The sequence below is a fragment of the Spermophilus citellus genome, assembly GCF_964194105.1.
Source record: "Spermophilus citellus genome assembly, chromosome: 2".
Taxonomy (NCBI): domain Eukaryota; kingdom Metazoa; phylum Chordata; class Mammalia; order Rodentia; family Sciuridae; genus Spermophilus; species Spermophilus citellus.
The window spans coordinates 38,824,708-38,840,118 of record NC_138183.1 but is presented as its reverse complement, the minus strand read 5'-3'; the positions used below and the strand labels follow the sequence as shown (position 1 = coordinate 38,840,118).

At 35.1% G+C, this 15,411-nt stretch overlaps 1 protein-coding gene across 2 annotated transcripts in view; it reads right to left on the bottom strand.

The window, feature by feature from the left end:
- Positions 1-15,411, bottom strand: part of KIF24 (kinesin family member 24) — a 69,651-nt gene that overhangs the window by 47,832 nt on the left and 6,408 nt on the right. Inside the window, exon 1 of one of the 2 annotated variants that reach the window (XM_081281015.1) lies at positions 336-426. The exons of the other annotated variant lie outside the window; for it this stretch is intronic. The gene's annotated coding sequence lies outside the window, so the exon portion shown is untranslated. Of the gene's footprint in view, positions 1-335; positions 427-15,411 lie in introns of those variants that run through there. 2 annotated transcript variants of the gene reach the window in all.

Below are 15,411 nucleotides of genomic sequence, written 5' to 3'. Positions count from 1 at the left end.
TACCACTGAGCTACATCCCAGCCCTTTCTATTTTTTGAGATAGTATTCTCACTAAATTGCCCAGGTTGTCCCTGAATTTGCAATCCTCCTGCCTCACCCACCTGAGTCACTGGGATTACAGGCATGTACCACTATGCCTGGCTCTTAAGTTTTTCATAGATATATATTTTTTCTGAAATTGATTAAACAGCATAGTATAGAAGTAAAGATGTTTTTTATAACATATGAAGGCTCTGTAGCAATAGACGTAATTTATCCATCTACTTAATAAAAAGAGACCGTCAATTATATATTTATTTAAGTATATGGCCATACACATAACCCAAGTCACTTACTTGTTTCTTGGTAGTTCCTTCTAACCTTGCAATGTCTACTTAACACATGTCACAAACTACTGGAAACCTTGTTCTCAACCACTGACTGTAGCAGAACTAATTTTAGATGCTCTACTTAATGTCAAGGCATGTCGCACAACTGTTTCCCATGATTAATGAACAAAGGCTAAGAACTCTTTCAGAATAGTAAGAAGAATTACATAGCAGACCATGGAGGATTACATTAATATAACTTAGAGGCAAGTGCATTTGTATCTATTAAGAACTGGCAAAAGTTATTCAGAAATAAAAACAACATTGATTCAGAATCAACTAATTCAGTATTTCAAATCATTCTAAAAGGTTGTCATCAATGTCTATCTGTACAAAATATGAATCAAATCATTACCTAGGAAATTAATACTACAAGTCAAGATTTTAAATGGTTACACATTAAAATGTTTAAACACTTTAACAACAGATATTTGATTAAATACAAATGATGTGGTAGTAAAATATAATCCTAGTCTACTATTAAAGTCAGGCTCTGAGTAATTTTCTATAGCATTGTTAATCAAATTCAAGTTCATGAGAATATTAAAAAATAAATTTAAAGTGCATATATATATATATATATATATATATTATATTTCTTTTTAGTTATTGATGTACTTTTATTTTTTATTTATTTATATGTGGTGCTGAGGATGGAACCCAGTGCCTCACAAATGCTAGGCAAGGGCTCAGCCACTGAGCCACAACCCCAGCCCCAAGTTAAAAGCACTTTTTAAAAAAATGGTATTCAATTCATTAAGTAACTGGTAACACTTTTGTTTTCATTTGAATTTATATTTTGTCTCCTCGCTAGGAGAAACAGAGTTGAGGGCAGGGTAATAAATATAATCAAAGAAGCTCAAATAACTCTGGAGGAAGTACTACTTAAGCTAAAGAAAAGGCTAAATGGAGGATTGGAGATTTAGCTCGGTGGCAGAACACATGCACTGAGTTCCATCCTGGGCCCAGAAAAAAAAAAAAGGCTAAATGGACTAGGAAAAAAAAAAATTCCTTCCACCAAGAGTGAGACTATTTGTCCTTTCATTGCATCTAGGCTAGCCAACTTGTTTTGGCCAATAGAATATTATGGAAACAACATTGTGTGACTTCCATGTCCACATATCAAGAGTCCTTGTAGTTTTTACTGCTCTCTTAGAATTTTTCTACTGCTACGTGAAAAAGTCCGGCCAACAGCCATCACCAAAGCTAGATATACAGGAGAAACCATCTTAGATTATCCAGCTCCAGTGTTGCCACTAGATGACTACAGTCACAGTAGAGACCACAGATGAGATGAGGTGAAGAACTACTTAAGCCCAGCCCAAAAAATCTGACTCAAAGATCTGTGAGCAAATAAAATGATAATTGTTTTAAGCCCCTAAATTTTAGGGTAGGTTGTTACATTGCAGTAGATAATTAACAATACCACTTAGCGTGTTTTTTTTTTTTTTTTTGGTGGGGGCGTGGGTGATGGGGGCGGGGGTGGGTGGGGGTGGAGTATCAAGGTCTGAACTCAGGGGTACTTAATCACAGAGCCACATCCCAGCCTTTTTTATTTTTTATTTTAAGGCAGGGTCTCACTTAAGTTGCTTAGAACTTTGATAAGTTGCTAAGGCTGGTTTTGAACTTGCAATCCTCCTGCTTCAGCCTCCGAGCTGCTGGGATTATAGGAATGTACCATTTTAAAAAATTTTATTATATTTTACTTACTAGAAAAATTTTAGGTTCACAGCAAAACTGGTTGTAAGATACAGAGATTTCCTAAATATATGCTGCCCCACATGTGTAGCTTAACTACAGTGACACATGATCATCACATGATCACCAAAGTCTAATTTTACATTAGCGTTGTATATTCTATGAATTTGATAAATGTATAATGACATGTATCTACTATCTTGAGTAAAATACTAAATAGTTTCAGTGCCCTAAAAATCCTATGTTCTGACTATTCATCCTGAAGGATATGAAAAATAACTTCCCCCAGAAAAGGAAAATGAGAGCCCCCAGGGAGAAAAGAAGGACAGTGTGATCTGGGGAGTGGTGGAAGGAGGAAGGAAAGCAAACATTATGCCCTGGGCTTTAGGCTTTCATTCTTTCCCAAGGACTGTAGGTCTGGGGGAGAAAAAAAGGTAAACAAATGGGCTCTGGATTTTTATCCCAGGTTAACAATGAGTTTCAAGCTTTTAAAACTGTTTCTCTGAGTCAGAATGAGTTTCCAGCTTTTACAGCTGTTTTCCTGAGTTAGATTTTTAACCTGCACAACTAGTTTCCTGACTGCCCAGCCAGCATGTCCCAAGTCTCTAATGATTAAGTCACACTAAACATTCTGCTATGATTAATTCTCATTAAGACCTATAAAAACAGACCCCTTTTGTAACCAGTCACCATTTTCTCCTCTGAAATGTGCCATGTGCCATTCCACTGCTCCCTAATAAAGACAGCTTGCTGATCAGTAAGGTCTACTCCTGTTTTTGGTTATTTTTGCTTACACATCCTTCCTGCCTCTCAATCCCCTGGCAACAACTGATCTTTTTAATGCCTCCATAGTGCCTTTTCCAGAATGTCAAATAGTAGGAATGATAAAGTATGTAGCCTATTGGACTGGCTTCTTTCACTTAATAATATTGAAGTGGCACCCCCTTTCATCACAGAAAAATCTTAACTGGGCTTCTCTAGAAATCTTCACCTTGGCTAATTTTGGGACTGTCAGCAAAAGAGTCTCTGCAAAAGAGTTCAATATAGATAAACTTCCTATTTTTGTGTCTCTGTTTTACTTGGCCACTGCCGAGAAGATACCAGCACTCTAGGTGCTGGACACCCCCTTACTAGTTTTTCACAAAATAACCAGTATAGTAGTTTGTAAAAATGTGCAAACAAGACCTCTGGCCTTGAGGTGGGGCTTCCCAGAGATGTCTACATTTTTAAGATAAGTTACTAACTGGGCTCCATGGTAACAACTGGCAGGAGAAGGAAAGAAAGAGAAAAAGCTCTCCCTTTCTCAGGGGTTATCCTTGAAGGGTTAACTTGCCCAAAACAGTGAAAGAAAAAGCTGCTTTTATGTAAACTTCTGCAGACTATGAATTTCTGAGCCCCTCCCCTTACATTCATGCTGGGTATAAAACTCTGAAACTACCTGAACTCGATTGATTGATTGATTACAGCAAAAGCTGTGCCCTCTGAACCTGGCTGCAGTTAAATAAAACTGTTTCCTGCTTTCTTCGTTTGTCCCCACAACAATATAAATTTAAGTTTCCTCCAAGTCTTTTCATGGCTTGATAGCTTATTTCTTTTTTACTGCTTAAAAACACTCCATTGTCTGAATGTACTAGTTTTATTTACCCATTCACCTATGGAAGGACAGCTTAGATGCTTTCAAGTTCCAGCAATTATGAATAAAGCTTCTATAAACATCTGTATAAGTTTTGTATAGACATAAATTTCAACTCCTTTGAGTTAATATCAAGGCAAGTGATTGATGGTTCACATGGAAAAAGTATGCTTAGTTTTACAAGAATCACCAAACTGTCTTCCACAGGGGCTGTGCAATTTTGCATTCCCACCAATGAGAATTTCTGTTATTTCACGTTGCTGTCAGCATTTGGTGTGGTCAGTGTTCTGAATTTGGATTATTTTGATTAGGTGTAAAGTGGTATTTCATTGTCTTCAAGTGCTTTTTCATTTTATTTTTGTGGTGCTGAGAATAAAACCCAGGGCGCCTCACCCATGTTGGGCAAGTGCTCTACCACTGAGCTACACCCCCCAGTCCCTCCAATGTCTTTTAAAATGCTGGTACCTTTGTCTGAAATGTTCCCCACTCTTTCTTTTGCCTACTGAAGTAAGTTATGCCTATCCTTTCAAGATAGCTCAAGAGCTTTCCCCCCAACATGAAGCTTTCTTTCATCTCTAAGCCTCTTCTACTATTTTACTCCCAACACCCTATGCAGTGCTAAACCAGGTCACTAATCCTTTTACTACTATTTCTTCTACCTAGAATACTGGTCTTTTCTAGGTAAAACATTATTCATATTTTTTTTTCAACTGGGGAGGTGGGCCCTAGCAGGGAATAAATTTCAGTAATGATAATAGCAACTAGTATTTATTGAGCATTTAATAAATACCAGGCACAGTTTTAAGCATTTGTATTTGTTAACCTCCAAACAATCCTATAAAGGAGGTTAAGTGTGTGACCTTTCTTGAGTTACCTACTTAGCATTCTCTCTCTCTCTCTTCTTGGTGATACTGGGATTGAATGCAGGGGTACTCTACCACAGAGCTTCCTCCTCAGCCCTTTTTATTTTTTGAAACAGGGTCTTGAACTTGAGGTTGTGAAGGTTGTGAACAACTTCAGCTTTCAGAACAGCTGGTATTATAGGCATGCAACATCATGCCTGTCTTTATTTAATATCTCTGAAACTCATGTTTCCCACTGTAAAATGGGAATGCAAGAGGGGCCACACAGTTCTCAGGGTTAGGATTCAAGGAGAAAATACTTGTCAAACCAGCATAAACTACCACTGCTACACATTTAATGGCCAATAAGTTATGGTAGTTTATTCCTACAGCTATTGCTATTTTTGTTTCTATAGCCTTCACTACCTAGCATAGACTCAAGAATAGAATAAGCCCTCAATGTTTTAAGTTATTTCTAAGCAGCTGAATTCCCTAAATGGCTCCACCTAACCCACAGGAATAGGTTATGTTACATGGTTTTCTCATTTTCTACAGGTTGTTTTAAGATCCTGTTTTCCACACACTCATTCCCTTGGTGACATATTAAATGTTTCCCAATTTAACTCTGAAAATCATTGCCTCTACTACATCCCTTAATCAGTAGTTCCTACAAGACGAACATGCATTTTTCAATGCCTGGATATCCTAGTATCATAATTTCTGAGTCCTACAGTTAGCTTATGTTCTTAAAATTCAATATGCTAGCCTTGTGCTATGGCACATACCTGTAATCTCAGCTACTTTGGAGGCTGAGGCAGGAAGATCAGCAAGATTGAGGCCCGTCTGGGCAACTCAGTGAGACCCTGTCTCCAAATAAAACAAATCAAAAGGGCTGAGGACGTATTTCAGCTTTAATAAAGCCCCTGTGGGCTTAAACCCCAGTTCAAGATTTAAAAAAGCATTTCTTCATTGTATAAAATATTGTATTTGTAACAATACTGCAATCTACTTTTTAATTTAACATAAGCATTTTCACATACTATTGGTTATAGCCATAAACAACATTTCACACTATCATAAATAATGTTTGCTAAATAGATTAAGTATCCCTGGGAGATGTGACTTCTTTCCAGACTACTACAGCATTTGTTGTAAAACTGATAGGGTATTTTTAAATTTATTGCCAGCTTTGTTCCAGAGGTGATAATAAGGTGGCTGTCTTGGAGTATAGTTTGAACTAAGACAAAAGCAATATGATCCAACTCAGCCTGGGACAAAACAAGCACAATGATCTACATATAGCATTTTAAAACATTTTTACTGTAAACAATTTAAACAACACAAAAGCAAGTAGAATTGTATTTGAACTCCCATATTCTTTTTTTTTTTTTAAAGAGAGAGAGAGAGAGAGAATTTTAATATTTATTTTTAGTTTTCGGCGGACACAACATCTTTATTTGTATGTGGTGCTGAGGATCGAACCTGGGCCACACGCATGCCAGGCCAGCGCGCTACCGCTTGAGCCACATCCCCAGCCCTCCCATATTCTTTATCCTCATTTTCTTCAATTATCCGAATTTGCCACACTTGATTCCTCTATCCTTGCTTTCCTTTGCTGAAATATTTTAAAGTAAATCCCAGATAACATGTCATTTCATCTCTAAATGTATTTTTTTAAATTTTTTTTTAAGTCATTGATAGACCTTTATTTATTTGTATGTGGTACTGAGAATTGAACCCAGGGCCAGGCAAGCGCTCTAACACTGAGCCACAACTCCAGCCCCTCTAAATTTTTTAAAATATTTTTTTTAGCTATACATGGACACAAGATCTTTATTTTGTTTGTTGTTGTTGTTATTATTATTATTATTATTATGTGGTGCTGAGGATTGAACTCAGTGCCTCATATGTGAGGGGCAAGCGCTGGGCCACTGAGCCACAACCCCAGCTCTAAATTTGTTTTTTAAAGTACATTTTTCTGGGCTGGGGATGTGGCTCAAGGGTAGCGTGCTCGCCTTGCATGCGTTCGGCCAGGGTTCGATCCTCAGCACCACATACCAACAAAGATGTTGTGTCCCCCGAGAACTAAAAAATAAATATTAGAGGGGGGATAGTGGGGGATAGGAAAGGGAGCAGAGTACAACAATTACCAATAGGGCATTATGTAAAATTGTGGATGTGTAACCGATGTGACTCTGCAATCTGCATTTGGGGTAAAATTGGGAGTTCATAACCCACTTCAGTCTAATGTATGAAGTATGATATGTCAAGTGCTTTGTAAAGTTGTGAACAACCAATAAAAAAAAAAAATAAAAAAATAAAAAAATAAATAAATAAATATTAAAAATTCTCTTCTCTCTCTCTCTCTCTCCCCTCTCTCACTCTCTCTTTAAAAGAAAAAAAATAAAAAAATAAAGTACATTTTTCTTATAAAACTCTAATTTAATAAAACCCTAATAAAATTTAAAATAATTCCTTGATATCCTATGTGTAGTCCCTAATCTAATTTACTCAACCATCTCAAGAATCTTTATATTTTAAAATATATTTTTACAAAACACCTTTTGTTCAAATCAGAATCCAAATAGGTACCACATAGTTGGTTATATTTCTTAAGACTTTTTTTTTTTTTAATAAAGCAGTCCCATTGGGCTGGGGTTTTGGCTCAGTGGTAGAGTGCTTGCCTAGCATGTGTGAGGAGGTACTGGGTTCGATTCTCAGCACCACATATAAATATATAAAATAAAGGTCCATGGACAACTAAAATAATTAAAAAAAAAAAAAAAAAAAGCAGCAGTCCCACATCTCCCCTCACTATTCTATTGACTTGTTACAGAACTCAAGTATATTCTAAACAGGGGACTATTTATCTTATTTTTTTAAAAGTGAAGAACACATTTTATAGAGAAAGAAATATAATAAATATAACAAAATGCTTATAATTTTAAAATATCATGATACTGTCTGGGAAGAACCCCAATCTCATAGATGATGGCAAGGTGTAATCTTATTATGATTTCATATGTGCTGAAAGTATATATGATTTAATGGATCAGGACAGGACAGTTTATTACAACACTACATGTGACAGACACATTAGCAAATTGTATTGGTTTTCCTTGTCTCTAAATCCAGCATGGGACATATTTATACTAAAAATATCACTCATTGTTTATCTGAAATTCAAATTTAACTACCCTATTTTGTTTTGGCCAAATGTGGAAATCCTATGTTAGAATCAACTTCTGTATTTCTGGCAAAAATACTTCAAAGGTATTAGCGTGTGCTTCATCATACACATCAGATTCATAATATATATGAATGTCAGCAAGTACTGCAGCCTGATCTCTTGGCTGTGAAATTCTCTCAACCAAATTAATACAATGGTTTCATCTATTGATGATCAATGCCTATCTTAATTATTTCATTAGGAGTTGCAAAATGGTGATTTTCTGATCCTATATATTCTTTATGGAATCCTCCTGTATAGAAAAAATTTTCTGTTAACAATTAGGGCTATTTGACTCCCCTCGCCCCCTGCCCTGGTACTGGGAATTAAACCTAGAGATACTTTACCACTGAGCCACATCCCCAGCCCTTTTTTATTTTTAATTTTGAGCCAGGGTTCTCACTAAGTTGCCTGGGCTGGCTTCATAGTCAAGTTCCTCCTGTCCCAGCCTCCCATCTCCTCAGTCACTGGGATTACAGTGTATACCACCATACCTGGCAATGAAGGCTATTTGATTACCCCAAGTATTTTGTACATGAAAGTAGGTATAAATGCTTCCCTCTTTCCTTTTAATTTTCAATTCACAAAGTGTTAGTACCCTAGTTATTTTGAATGGTATCAGTTGAGTTTTACATGTAGCAGCCCATAGACGTAAATTCAGATCAAGGTTATGCATTCCCAATAAATCTTAAGCAGAGAGGACCTGAGCATTAGGGAAAGAATCAGAGCAACAACCACAATGGCTCTGATTTAAAAAATGGGCAATAGATCTAAACATACATTTTTCATACAGAAAAGCTGGATGTGGTAGCATGCAACTGTAGCCCCAGCTACATAGGAGGCTGAGGCAGGAAATCACTTGAGTCCAAGAGTTTGAGGTCAACCTCAGCAACATAGGAAGATTCTATTGAGGAGGAGGAGACAACATACAAATGGCCAATAAGGTATATGAAAAAATGTTCAACATCACTAATTATCAGAGGAAAACCAAAACGACAATGAGATATTACCTTATCCCAGTTAGGATGGTTATTATAAAAAAGAGAAAAGATAAGTTCTGGTGAGTTTATGGAAAACTTACACACCAGTAAGTTTGTATAGCAATAATGGAAAAAGATATAGAAGGTTTTTTTTTTTATTAGAGATAGAACTACCATATGATTCAGCAATCACACTATTGGTTATATTCATATCCAATCAAAATGAAATCAGTATGCTGAAGAAACATCAGCGTTTCCATGTTTACTTACTGCAGCATTATTCACAATAATCAAAAACTGGAAACAACAATCAGCTGATTAATGAATAAAGAAAATATATATGGGGGCTGGGGTTGTGGCTCAAGTGGTAGAGCACTCGCCTATCACACATGAGGCACTGGGTTTGATCCTCAGCACCACATAAAAAATAAAGGTATTGTGTCCACCTAAAACTAAAATAAATAAATAAATATAAAAAAATGAAAATGTATATGTACACAACAGAATTCTATTCAGCCTTATAAAGAAGGATATCTGTCATTTGCAACAACATGGATGGAACTGGAGGATGTTAAGTAAATGAAATAAACCAAGAATAGAAAATCAAATACCTCATGATCTCTTATGTGGAATCTAAAAAAGATGATCTCATAGAAGTTAAGGGTAGAATAGTGACGACCACAGGTTGAGGACAGTAGTAAAAATAAGGAAAGATTCATTGTGGTTACTAAGTAACAATTAGATGTAAGTCCTGGTGTTCTGCACAGTATTGTCACTACAGATAATGATAATGTACTGTACATTTCAAACAAGCTAGAAGAAAAATTTTAAATGTTTTAATCACAAAGAAATGATAAATGTTTGAGGAGATAAACATGCTTACCCTTATTTGAACATTACACAATGAATACATGTATTGAAACATCACTTGATACCCTATAAATATGTACAGCTTGTGTCAATTTTTAAGAAAGCTTTTTTTTTCATATATTTTATTTTTATATGGTGCTGAGGACTGAACCCAGTGCCTTACGCATGCTAGGCGGGCACTCTACCTCTGAGCCACAACCCCAGCCCTTTAAAAAGCTTTTTAAAAAAGAAAATTAGATTCTCGGAAGAAATCAAGTAGGCAGAAATTCAAACTTTCTTATACTAATGGTAGAGAAAATCAACTGGAAGGAAAATATATACAACTTTACAATTATGTAAAAAGTTTTAAAAATTTATTCATGTTCTAGGATGTGGATAAAATCCAACAATCTAACATGCTCCTTCAAAGTGTCCACTCATTCACCTAAACGATTTTAAAAGTACTTTTTTCCCCTTCATTACCATAGTTGATGCAAATGCCTCACAATACGGAGATATTAGAAGATGCTATATCTCAAAAGGCAAAAACAATGCAAACATAGGTTTTTTGTACCTGTGGTCTTAATTTTCTTTTAATCAACTTTATTGAAATATAATTTATGCACAATCAACTATCCATTTTAAGTATATGGCTCTCTGAGTTTTGACCAATATATACCTTTGTAAAAATAAAACAAAAATTTACAACCAGGACAAATCATCTGGTGACAGAAACCTATAGTTCCAGCTACTGAGTAGTGTGAGACAGGAGAATCCCTTCAGTCCAGGACTTTGAGAGTGGCCTGGGCAACATAGTGAGACCCTGGTCTCAAAAAACCAAACAAAACCTTCATCAGTCATTCCTTAAATGCCTCTCTTGTTTTCTGTCTTGGCCCAAGGCAATCACTGATCTGCTTTCTGTCACTAGAGATGGGTTTGTATTTTGTAGAATTTCACATAAAATGAAATCACATAGAGTCACTATTCTAAATTTATATAGCATATGAAAACTAAAGGGATTTTCCATTTTGTGGAAAAATTTACTTTGAGTGATTTTTCTTTTTTAGGACTTTGGGAACAAGTTAAAATGATTATACTACTTTTCATAGCTTTTTTTTTTCCCCCACTGAACTCAATTACATTTGCTAGTAAAAAATAGGAAATATTTGAGTATTTAAATCAGTGAAAAATTTTTATATCAATCTGAAAAAGTTAGTGAAATAAGTATACATGGGGCTGGGGATGTGGCTCAAGCGGTAGCGCGCTCGTCTGGCATGCGTGCGGCCCAGGTTCGATCCTCAGCACCACATACCAACAAAGATGTTGTGTCCGCTGAGAACTAAAAAAAATAAATATTAAAAATTCTCTCTCTCTCTCTCCTCTCTCACTCTCTCTTTAAAAAAAAAAAAAGAGGGGCTGGGGATGTGGCTCAAGCGGTAGCGCGCTCGTCTGGCATGCGTGCGGCCCGGGTTCGATCCTCAGCACCACATACAAACAAAGATGTTGTGTCCGCCAATAACTAAAAAAATAAATATTAAAAATTCTCTCTCTCTCTCTCTCTCTCTCTCTCTCTCTAAAAAAAAAAAGAAATAAGTATACATATAGTCAATGACTCAGAAAAAGTATTCTTTTTAAAAAATTGTTTGAAGCAGTCCTTAGGATATTTTTACTAAGTTTAGTCTCTGTCCTTAGTATGAGACAATTTAATAACTAACATGAACCCAGGAGCAGCTATTATAATTTCAAAACCTTAGATATCAGAATCTACTGTTGCCTACTTATATAGCTACCATGAATATTACTTGTAAAAATCCTTAATTACTATATAGAACTACCTAGTGTGGTGGTGCATGCTTGCAATCCCAGCTACTTCGGTGGCTGAGGCAGAAGGATTACAAAATCAAGGATGGCCTGGGCAACTTGGTAAGACCCTGTTCTCAAAATAAAATAAAAAGGGATAGGAATGTAGCTCAATGGTAGAGCACTTTTGAAGGAGAAGAGGGAGGAGAGGGAGGAGGAGGAGGAAGAGGAAGAAGAGGAGAGAAGGAGAAGAGGAAAGAAAAGGAAGAGGAGGAAGAATGAAGTAGGAGAAGAAAGGAATGGGAGAAAGGAGATAGGGAGAAGAAAACTAATTCTAAGATCCATATACTATCCCTTTCCAATCAGAAAAAAATAGGGGAAAGTGGTCTAAATTCTAAGGCATTTAAGTTTTTCATGTCTCATACCCATATAATATCCCAAATATTTCAATTACCAAAACAAAATTAGGAAAAAAAAGATCAATAAATCCCTCTAGGATTATTAGGCCATCATTACATTTTTAACAACTTTATTATGATGTAATTCACATACTATAAAACTCACCCATTTAAAGTAGTCAATTCAATAGTTTTCAGTACAGTTGTGTAACCATCAATCATCACAATCCAATTTAGAACATTTTTACCACTTAAAAAAAATCTATCATTTGGTCTGGAGATATAGCTCAGTTGGGTAGAGTATTTGCCTCACATGCACATGGGTTTAATCCCCAGCACCACACACACACAAAAAAATCATTAAATTTTATATGCATCTAAAAGGAAAAAAATCTGTTCTCCTAAAACAAACTCTTTAATTATCAAAAACAAAATTAACCCTGAAAAAATTTGAGAAACTTATTGACATTTTCCATAGAAATCTAAGTTGTAGTTAGCATTATCAAGCAAGCACATGCAGAATACATTTTTCGACTCTTCAAGCACAGAATGAAAATCCTAAGAGCTTTAGTTAGATAAGTAAGAAGGGCAAAATGAACATATTCTAGGGGGGTACATTGACTATAGGTTTTAAAAACTAATTCAACATAAACTTAATAATGCATAAATCAAAAACTAATGCATTTTATTAAGATGCTATGACCCTTATCCTTATTTTGAATAAAATAAATCTGCCTGTTTAAAAAAAAAGAAGGAAAAAAGCTTCACTTGCTTATACATAGATTTTATAGTATTTAATAATATTTGTTATTTTGATAAAGGTTAATTAAAATCCCTCTTTCGAGATGGGAATTTAGCTCAGTAGTAGAGCCTTGCCAAGCATGCCCAAGGCCCTAGGTTTGATCCTCAGTTAAAACACACAATTTTCTTTAAAGGTACATTTCTTTTATTACAAAAAATATATGAACAAGTAAAATGTGGCTTTGAATAGCATTTAAAATATCTCTACCTGAAAAGGTTTATGCATCATGCCTTTTTTTTTTGGGGGGGGGGGATTTGTTGGAGATTGAACTCACAACCTTATGCATGCTGGGCACACAGTATACCACTAGCTATCCCTGACCCACCATGAAACTTTAAAATAAATATTTCTTTTTGGAAAAACTTTTAAAAAGGCACTTTCAGCAAATTTCATTTGTAAAAAGTAAAAGCTAATGTCTACTTTTAAATACAATTCTATTATACTAGAAAAAAATATTTTTTGCTTTTTTCCAGTTCTGGGGATTAAACCCAGGGGCACTCTACCATTGAACCACATTCTGAGCCCTTTTTTTCTTTTTTCTTTTATATTTTGAGGCAGGGTCTTGCTAAATTGCTGAGGGTGGCCTCTAATTTGTGATCCTCCTGCCTTAGACTCCCAAGTTGCTGGGATTATAGGTATGCACCAGTGAACCTGGCAGAAAGAAAAGATTCTTACTGAAATGGCAGAATCATGTGGGACAGTGAAGCAGATTACTTCCATCAAGGAAAAAAAAAGTATGGAAAAAGAGAACACAATAAATTAGAAAAGACAGATTTATGGAGAACTTTCAGAGTAAAAATCATAATGTTAAATCAGTAACACCGAAAAACTGTTTAACCTTAATAAGTAGTCTTTATATATCATACAACCAAATGATTCTACTTGATAAATAGAAAAACTTTTGCATGAGTACTTCAGGAGGCACACAGAATGTTCATAATAGAACTGTTCATGAGATCCAAAACTGAAAATAACCTAAGTATCCACTGACTAGAGAAGAAATTTGGTTTTATTCATACAATATATTATTATACAGCAGTTAAAAAGAATTATCTATAGCTATATTCAATAATTTATCAAATCTCAGAAACATCACAAGAAAATGTTTTCCTTTTCATAAAGCTCAAATGCAAACAAATCCAAACAATGTATATTTCAGTATCTAAACACAAAATTTAGGATAGTGGAAACTTCTGAAGGGAGAACAGGGAAAAAGGGAACATGAAGAGAACAGAGGGAGATTGCATGCTAGGTCTTGGGTATTTATTAGTTTTGTATTATGTTTTATAATTCACACATATGTTTTGCCATAATCTTTGGTATATACCACATTATTTTTTTCCATATTATATTTTTGTCACATAAATTTTTAGATAATACTACAGCAACCAGGGCAACAGAAATCATATATCTATAGCTGATTTTTTCCATAATATCTGGTCCATGAGGGAATGTCTTCATATTTTACAGCTTGAGAAGTGTTCAAAACTTTTTAAAATTAGTTTCAATGCTTAAAAATCAGGAGCAAATAAAAATACCCAGCTCCTGCTTTTCTTGAAAATTAAAATGTATAACTAAATTGTGCCTATAATTAGGACAACAATAGATCAAAACTGGGTAGTGATTGTCTCCTTCAAAAAGAACATATAGTCTTATGTACCTAATGGTCCTCACTGCTCCTGGTTCCTTTATATAAATCAACTTTATTCATTTATATTAATTGGTTAGCCTTGTGGACATTAGAGTTTGAGATTCATGATTTAGTCCAATACCATCTACCATCATTTTATGTGGTAATTAGAACTATGAATGGTTTAAGGCACTCAATGTCATACATTTTTGGTAGGTAAATGTGGCTTTTCAAACATTTTACTGTTTTGCACTAACTGTACAATTATATATGTTTTAAATGTATTATATTTGTATTATGTTTTATAATTTTATGTTTTATACCATTCTTGAAAATGAGGGAGACTACATGGGAGGAATTAGAGGTATTAGAGTCAATCCTTCAAATTGGTCCACATAAAAAGTTAATTCCAAAGGTGAAATCAAATTTTAATTTCATTATTGTAAAAGTAGTATGAAAATGTAAGAATTAAAATATCTTCTAATTGTCAAGAAAGGTTTTTTTTTGAGTTCTATCAAACTGTGTCAATGATCACTTTTAAAAGTATATATAACAATTTTATGTATAATTCACATGCCATACAAATTCAATGGCTTTTTGTATGTTTATAGAGTTGTAACCTTCACCACAATCAATTTTCGATTATGTTCCTCAACCCCCATAGAAACCCATTTCCCCCCAACCCATCTAGCTCTAGACAACCACTAATAATTGTCACTTGTTAATGTAATACAAAGTCAGTGGGTCCATTGTACCATCAGAAAATGATACAATAGCCTGGAGCATGATGGTGCATGGCTGTAATCCCAGCAACTCAGGAGACTAAGGCAGGGTGATCTCAAGTTAGAGAACCACATCAGAATTCAATGAGACCCTATACAACTTAATGAGATCCTGTCTCAAATAAAAAAATAAAAAGGGCTGGGGATGTGGCTCAGTGATAAAATACCCCTGAATTTAATCCCCAGTATGGGGTGGGGCAGGGGTGGGGGGAACTGATACAATATAAAGCCAGTACTATCAACTTTCATTAAAATGTTTTGCACCTCATGATATGCATTAGATCCCTAACTAAGAACTCAAAAAATTTAGGATGTAAAGAGTGGCAGATTAAAAGATGAGTAATATAGTATACACTCTTCCCCCATAAGAGAGTTCATTATTTCAAATTCTAGGAATTAT